The following is a 9,309-nucleotide window of genomic DNA, read 5'->3' as shown; positions in this document are numbered from 1 at the left end:
ATTGATAGTCTTATACTGATCTGTAACAAAAATAGTTATGTAAGTTGAAATAAATTTTTTTCCTGTGATCATAAAACTGTGGTGTGCTAAGTTTTCCTTATAGAAAGTAATGAATTTCTTATTCTAAGTATACTGTAAAGCTGAGTGTAGTGCCTGTAATCTTAGCTCTTTGGGAGGCTGAGGCAGGAGTATTGCTTGAGCCCAAGCATTTGAGACATAACTAGGCAACATGGCAAGACCTCATCTCTAAAAGAAGAAAAAAATAAAAAAATTAGCTGGTGTGGTGGCACACACCCATAGCGTCAGCTACTCGGGAAGCTGAGAACCTCAATCTTCTTAAGCCCAGAAGGTGGAGGCTGCAATGAAATGTGTTTGTGCCACTGCACTACAGTCTGTGCAATAGAGCAAGACCCTGACTCAAGAAAAAATATGTACAGTTAAAAAGTGTGAATAAAACAAACCTCAATATATCTTTCTCTGTATCACACTAGACAATTTCCATTCATGAGTTGTTCAAGCCAAAAATCTTTAGTCTTTCTTGACACCTTTTGGTTTCTAGTAAATCATATTCAGTGTACCAGCAAATTATGTGGCTATAAATGTAAATACAAATATAGAATATGATTACTTATTGCCATCTCCATCCAGGTACAAGCCATTTATCATCCATATTCTGGATTATGAAAAGAACCTATAACAGCTTTTATTTTTGCTTTTTATTGTTGGCAGTTTTGTCACATAATCATAGAAGCAGTTGGGATGATAATTCTTAAAAATTATAAAAACTTTAAAAACGTAAAATAAAAAAACTCGGTCTTCTTTTACCTCACCTAGATATACTTTAATGGTTTCTCATCACATTCTATGAAAGTTCTCACAAAAGCTGATAAGACTTTATCTAATCTACCTTCACTTGACCTTTATTACCATAACTATTTCCTTGTCTTTTGTTCATGTATATCAGGCCACATTGGTTGGGTTTCTCTTCCTCCAACATGCTAGATACTCTGCTTTAGGGCTCTCCAGTCTTAGTTCCTCTTTACCTGGTATACACTGAATATCAATGTATATTACTCCCTCACCTCTTTAGATTCTTTTCTGTCACTCTTAGAGGTTTTCACTGGCAACTAAGTTGCAGTTTTTTCTTTCTGAAGTATGATATACTACTACTACTAGAGTCTTTGTCTTGACTTTATGTTCTCGGAGCACAGGAATTTATGCCCTTTATTCTCTGGAAATCTATCGCATTTTCTATGTCTCAAAAAATAATTTGAATGAATATTCTACATTTTGATGAAAATTTAACTAATTTTTACTGGAAACATATCTTAAATGAAATCAATGGTGCTTTTCCTGGATTCATATATACTTGGATGATGAGTATTACCCCTTGTTAGATTTAAATAAGGTTTAGTCTCAAATCTTACCATTTGAGATCTTTATGAACATAAGTTCCGAGAAATGCTGTTCACCAAAATATGAAAGATGAGAATTGTAGGAGTTCGGATATAGCAGTGTCACTCAGCTCTTTTCATCTCTCGAAGTTATGCCAAAAAATAAATAGTTACATGTCACTGGACTTGGTTTTTGTTTGTCTTTTTTGTTGTTATTATTGTTGTTTTTTAGACAGAACCCTGCTTAGTCACCCAGCTGGAGTGCAATGGTACAATCTCAGCTCACTGCAACCTCTGCCTCCTGGATTCAAGCAATTCTCCCACCTCAGCCTCCCGAGTAGCTGGGATTACAGGCACCTCTCATCGCGCCTAGCTAAGTTTTGTATTTTTGTAGAGATGGGGTTTCACCATGTTGGCCAGGCTGGTCTAGAACTCCTGACCTCAGGTGATCCGCCTGCCTCAGCCTCGCAAAGTGCTGGGATTACAGGCATGAGCCATCGCACTCCATGGACTTTTTTGTTTTACAACTATTTTAGCCATTTTTAAAGTGTATACTGCAGTAGTGTTAAGTATACCCACATTGTTGTGCAACAGATGTCAAGAGCTTTTTCATCCTGCAATGCTGAAACTGTACCCAAATTTCTCCACAGCTGTAGCCCCAGTAAGCACCATTCTTTCTGCTTTTATAAGTTTGACTACTTTAGTTATCTCATATAAGAATCAGAGTTTTTTAATTTGTTTAATGACTGGCTTATTTCACTTTATTTATTTATTTATTTATTTTGGAGATGGAGTCTCACTCTGTCTCAGGCTGGAGTGCAGTGGCTCAATTCTCCTGCCTCAGCCTCCCGAGTAGCTGGGATTACAAGCATGTGCCACCAACCCAGCTAATTTTTGTATTTTTAGTAGAAACGGTGTTTTACCATGTTAGCCAGTATGGTCTCGATCTCCTGACCTCATGATCCACCTGCCTCAGCCTCCCAAAGTGCTGGGAATACAGGCATGAGCCACCACACCCAGGCTATTTCACTTTTATGTCCTCAAAAATCCATCCTTACTGTTGCATGTGACAGAGTGAATATTATATAAGGCTGAATAATATTCCATTGTATATATACATCATGTCTTGTTGTATTTATTTACCTGTCAGTGAATATTAATGTTTCTTTTGCCTCTTGACTATTGTGAATAGTATGGCTATAAACATGGCTCTAAAATCCTGCTGTCATTTGTTTTTGTTATATACCCTGAATTGGCATTGCTGGATCAAATGGTACTTATATTCCATTTTCTATTGTAATTGCAACATCGTATGGTGTGACCAACACTGTACAAAGGTTTTAATTTCTCCACATCCTCACCAAATCTTGTAATTCCTTTTTTTTTTAATTCTTTTGGTATTATAGTGGCCATCCTAATATTTGGGTGCTGATATCCCAATTTAGTTTTGATTTCTATTTCTGTAATGGTAATTTTGAACATCTTTTTTTTTTTTTTTACAATTGTTGGCCATTTGTACATTCAGTTTTAAGCAATGTTTCTTCAAGTTTTTTGCACATTATTTGTTTTTGGATTTTTTTTTTTTTTTTTTTTTTTTTTTTTTTTTTTTTTTTTTTTGCTGATTGTTGTCTTTGATTCTCAGAAATTAAGTATGATGTCCCATTTGTCTGTTTTTGCTTTTCTTTCCTGTGGCTTTGGCATATAGTCAAGTAGTTATTACCAAATGCAATGTCCTAATGTCTATCCTCCATGTTTTCTTTTGGTTATTTTATAGTTGTAGGTCTTATATTTGAGCCTTAAATCCTTTGTGAGAGTTGATTTTGTGTATAATGTAGGATAAGGTTCCAGCTACATTTGTTTCCATGTGGGTATCCAGTTTCCCCAACACTATGTTGTTGTTAAGACTGTTTTTAACATTGGATGGTCTTGGCACCCTTTTAGAGGATCATGTGACTGCGTATGCTGTGGTTATCTCTGGACTCTGTTCATTAACAATGGTCTATATGTCTGTCTTTATGCCACTATCACTTCTGATTACTGTAGCTTTGTAGTAAGTTTTGAGATAAGGAAGTTATTTCAAATGAAGAGTTGTCTAAATTTGTTCTTTTTTAAAAGGTTGTTTTGGCTGTTTAGAGTTCATTAACATTCCATTTGAACTTTAAGATTTTTTGTGGAGGGATTCTGATAGGCATTGTATTGAATCTCGATCTTTTTGGGTATGATATATTAGGAATATTAGCTCTTCAGGTCATGAATAAAAGATGTCTTTCCATGAATTTATGTCTTTTAATATTTTTCAACAACTTATACTTGTCTGTGAATGAGTCTTTTATATTTTTAATGGTTAAGTTTATACATATTGTAAATGAAATTTTCTCTAGGTTTCCAATTTTGATTGTTCATTGTTAATAAATAGAAACACACAGATTTCTTTGTGTTAATTTTGTATCCTGCAACTTTGTTAAACTTGGTTCTTTTCTCTAAGAGTGTGTGTGTGTGTGTGTGTGTGTGTGTAAAATCCTAAGGGCTTTTTACCTATAAGAGCATGTCATCAATGCACTGTGATAACTTTTCTTCTTTTTCAATTTGTATGACCCTGCTCTTCCCCTTACCCCCTCTCCCCTACCTTCCTTCTCTTGACTGACTGCTCTGGTTAGGACTTCAGCGTGGTATGAATAGGATGGCAAGAGTGTTTTTTCTTTGTTTTGATTCTAGAAGGAAGGTTTTTAAGTCTTTCACCATTTAATATTACCTAATTGTGGGCTTTTCATTTATGGTCTTGATGATATTGAGATGGCTTTCTTGTATTCCTAACTATATTTTAATCAAAAAATGTGTTACATTTATTCATTTATTTATTTATTTAGAAACAGTTTTACTTTGTTACCTTTTGTTGCTGGAAGGTAGTGGTTTGATCCAAGCTTACTGCAGCCTCAAACTCCTGGGCTTAAGAAATCTTCCTGCCTTAGCCTTCCAAAAAGATAGGACTACAGGCTGAAGCCACCTTAACTGGCTAAATTTTAATTTTTTTTTTTTTTTTGGTAGAAACAGGGTCTCACTATGTTGCCCAAGATGGTTTTGAACTCTTGTCCTCAAGCATTCCTCCCACCTCTGCTTTCTGAATTGCTTGGGTTACAGATGTGAACCACTGTGCCTAACCTAATGTGCTAAATTTTATCAAGTACTATTCTGCAACAACTGAGATATTCATGTTTGTTTCCTTCATTCTATTAATGTGGGATAGTACATTGATTTGTTCCTATATGGTTAATAATTCTTCCCTAAGAGGAATAAATTTCATTTGATTATGGTGTGTGACTCTTTTAATGTGCTGTTGAATTTGATATGTTGGTATTTTGTTGAGAAATGAAAGTAACAACAAAGAAATGAAAATATGAATAAAACGTTAGAAACTAAGATGACTCGAACAGAAATTCTGGAATGGAATACTACAAAGACTGAGTTAAATAATTTGCAAGGCTGGTTCTTTGGCAGTTTTATGCAAATAATCCCAGCACTTGGCAAGGCTGAGGCAGGAGGATGCTGAAGCTAACCAAGAGTTTGAGAGCAGTCTAGAAAACAAGGAAGACCACATCTCTACAAAAACACTATCACATGTGGTGACATGTGCCCAGCTGCTCTGAAGAGGGAAGATCCCTCAGCCCAGGAAGTCAAGGTTGCATTGAGCTATGATTGCACCATTACATTCAAGTTTGTGGTGATAAAGTCCGATACCCTGTCAAAAAAAAAGAGAGAAAGAAAAAGGAAAGGAAAGGAAACGAGAGGAGAGGAGAGGGGAGGGGAGGGGAGGGGAGAAGGAAGGAAGGAGAGAGAAGAAAGAAAGAGAAAGAAAGAGAGGAAGGAAGGGAGGAAAGTCAGTTTAGTGGAGCAACAGTGTATCAATCAGAATAAAGAAAAAAATTACTGAACTGAAAGAGAAGATATTTGAAATTGTTAAATTAGAGGGGCAAAATGAAAAATAAAAATGAAGAAAAGAGAACAAAAAAATTAGGGGCTATGAGACACCAACAAATGGAACACATGTATTATGAGAGTCACAACAGAAAATAAAATAGAAAAGAATGTTAGACTTTTTGGATAGTGGCTGAAAAGTTTTCAGTTCTGAGGACAGAAATGGTTATAACATAATCAAGAAGCTCTGAGAATTCCAATTGGGATAAATGTAAACAGACCTACTAAAACACAAAAGCAAAGTGACAGAAGTCACAAATAGAGAAAATTTAAAGCAGCATTTTTTTTAAAACCTCCTGGATAAGAAGAATATTGTATTTGGAAAACTGTTCTTCAAAAATAAGGGAGAAGTTAAGACTTTCCCAGACAAAAAAAAATTGAATTCAACACTAGTGCACAAGAAATGGTAAAGAGAGCCTTTCAAGTTTAAGTGAAAGAATTGCAAACAGCAACATGAAACCATCTGAAAACAAACTCCTTTGTAACTTTAAAATAGGAACAAATAGAGTCTTCCGTACTGTAATATAGGTGCACAAATCTCTTGGCATAACTTTTTTTTAAAAAAAGTAATTGCTGATTATGTTAATGGATATGTAGTATTAAGGAGTTCATTTATGTCATCAGAGTACAGAGATGTCCCTAGTAGGGTTTCTATGTATGATTTAAGTTATCTTAAAGTAGATTGTTGTAATTTTAAGATGTTTTATTTAATTGCAATGTTAATCACAAAGAAAATGTAAACAGATTATGCACAAAGGGATTTGAGTAGGGAATCAAAACATTACTATATTAAAAAACAGTGAAACACAAATGAAAGCAATAAGAGAGGGTGGATATACAAAGCTACAAGATTTACAGGAACCAATGCAAAAATAGCAGTAAGTCCTATACTAAAAGTAATTACTTTAAATGGAATTTGATTGAATGCTCTAATTAAAAGATACAGATTGGCTTAATGTTTTCAAAAAATACCCAGCAATATTCTGTCTATAAGAGAATCACAAAATAGAGTTTTTACATAGAGTAAAAGTGAAAGATTAGAAGATATTCCATGCAAATGGGAGACTGAAAGGACCAGAGGTGGGTATACTCTTGTCAGACAAAACAGACTTAAGAGAAAAACTTTCATAAGAGATAATGAAGGACAGTATATAATGATAAATGGGCCAATTCATCAACAAGATACACAGTTATATATGTACCTAATAGCACGGCTCTTAAATGTATGAAGCAAAAATCATGACATTGAAGGGAGAAATAGCAACACAAGAATAGTAGAGGACTTTAGTACCTTGGTTTAAATAAGGAATGAATGAAACAACCAGACAGATCACTTAGGAAATAATGAATGGATGGAACAGCCAGCCAGATCAATTAGGAAACACTGGACTTGGAAACACTACTGAGCATTTGGCGTTCACTTACACAGAACAGTTTACCAGAATATACATTCCTCTCTCTCTCTCTCTCTCTATTATTATTATTATTATTATTATTATTATTATTATTATTATTATTATTATTATTTTGCATGGGGCAGGGATAGGCTCTCACTGTGTTGCCTAGGCTGGAGTGCAGTAATGAGATCAGTCCTGAATTCCAGGATTATAGTGATCCTCCCGCTTCAGCCTCCCAAGTAGCTGGGACTACAGCCATGCAGCACACATGGCTAATTTTTAATTTTTTGTGCAGGCAGGGTCTCCTCTTGTTGCTCAGGCTAATCTCAAACTCCTAGGCTAAAGCAATCTGCCCACTTCATCCTCCCAAAGTGCTAGGATTACAGGTGTGAGCCACTGCTGTCAGCCACATTCTTCTCATACTCACATGGAACATTCTACCTCATAGATCACATGGTGTGCCATGAAACAAGTCTTGACAAATTTTAGAAGGCTAAAATCATACAAAATCTTTTCCAGCCGCAATGTACAAAGCTAGGAATCAGCAGAAGTAAAACTGGAAAACTTAACCAATGGGTTGAAAAATCATGAGAGAATGTAGAAAATGTCTTGAGAGAAATGAAAACAAAAATGCAGTATACCAAAACTTTTAGGATGCACTGAATCCAGTAGTAACAGGAAAGTTTTTAGAGATCACTACTTGTATGCAAAAAGAGGATCTTTAATAAGAAAACTAACAACACTTCAATAGCTAGGAAAGGAACAGACTAAACCTCCTGTTAGCAGAAGGAAGAAAGTAAACATTAGAAAAGAGGTAAACAAAATGGTAAAAATTTAAAAACCAACAGTTTGTTCTTGAACAGTAGAAAAATGGAAGAAGCTTTTGCTACAATAAGAACCAAAAAAGACTCAACTAAAATTAGAAATGAAAGGGGGGACATTGCAATTGATGTTACAGAAATAAAAAGATTTGGAAGACTCTAATATAAATAAGAATACACCAACAAATGGATAAACTAAAAGAAATGGGTAAATTATTGGAAACACACAACCTACTGCAGATATGAAGAAATAAAAATCCAAACAGACCTAAAACTTATAAATGAGATTGAGGTAGTCACCAAAATTCTTCTGAAAAGAAACCCCAACACTGGAGAGTTCTGTAAAACATTTAAAAGAATTAACAGCAATCCTCCCCAAACTGTTGCAAAGAATTGAAGACGTAGGAACATTCCCTAGCTTCTGTAAGGCGAGCATTACTCTACCAAAATCAAATACAGACACACAAGACAACAATAGACCAGTATCCTTTAAGAATATTGATGCAAAATTCTTCAAAAAAGAATACTAGCAGATTGAATTCAACAGCCCGTGAAAGGAATTATACAGCATGTTCAAAAATAACTTACACCTAGAACACAAGGATGGTTCAGCATTTACACCTGGAACACAAGGATGGCTTAACAATCAATCAAATCAACATTTATTGATTTTTATCAGTCAATATGCAAACAGAATGAGGGACAAAAACCACATGATGCAGGACTCTTGATAATTCAACATCCTTTAATTATTAAGATATTCAGCAGACTAAGAAGGAAACTGCATTGATGCAGTAAAATGCATGTGAAAAGTCCACATATGGCTTACATACTTAATGGTGAAAGGCTGAAAGCTTTTTCTGTAACATCAGGAATAAGATAAAAGAGATTTTTATTGAGTTACTGAATGGCCATTACCATTCAATAAGGTTTTACAAATTCTAACTACAACAGAAAAGAAAAAAAAAATCCCAATTGGAAAGGAAAAAAACTAGAAATAGCTTTGTTTGCAGACTGACCTGATACTTATGTACAAAACCATGAAGATTCCATAAAAAGCAATAAATGATTATTTCAGCAAGATGTAGGATATACAATGAATATACAAAAATCAGTTGTTATACACTAGTGATGACCAATCTGAAAAGGAAATTAGGAAGATAATCTATTTACAATTGCTTCTAAAAGGATACAATACTTAGGAATAATCTAAACCAAGAAGATGTTTCTGCTGATAGTCTTACTGGAACTCCTTGGTATGTTGAAAAACATTTGTTTTGATGCTTGCAAGACTTTTTCTTCACCTTTGGCTTCTAGGTTTGTTTGTTTGTTTGTTTGTTTGACGCAGAGTCTTGCTCTGTCACCCAGGCTGGAGTGCAATAGCACAATCTCACCTCACTGCAACCTCCACCTCCTGGGTTCAAGCTAGTCTTCCACCTCAACATCCTGAATAGCTGAGATTACAGGAAACCCCCATCATGCCCAGCTAATTTTTGTATTTTTGTATAGACAGGGTTTCGCCGTCTTGGCCAAGCTGATCTTGAACTCCTGACCTCAGGTGATCCATCCTCCTTAACCTCCCACAGTGCTGGGATTACAGGAGTGAGTCACCACACCGGGCTGGTTTTACTAATTGTTTCTAGCTTGCAGAACTTTTATTATGAATTAATATTAGATGTATTAAATGGTTTTCCTTTTATATATACAATCAGATTAAAATGTTTC

Source organism: Pan paniscus, chromosome Y, assembly GCF_029289425.2.
Source record: "Pan paniscus chromosome Y, NHGRI_mPanPan1-v2.0_pri, whole genome shotgun sequence".
Classification (NCBI taxonomy): Eukaryota; Metazoa; Chordata; class Mammalia; order Primates; family Hominidae; genus Pan; species Pan paniscus.
This window is presented reverse-complemented; position numbering follows the sequence as displayed.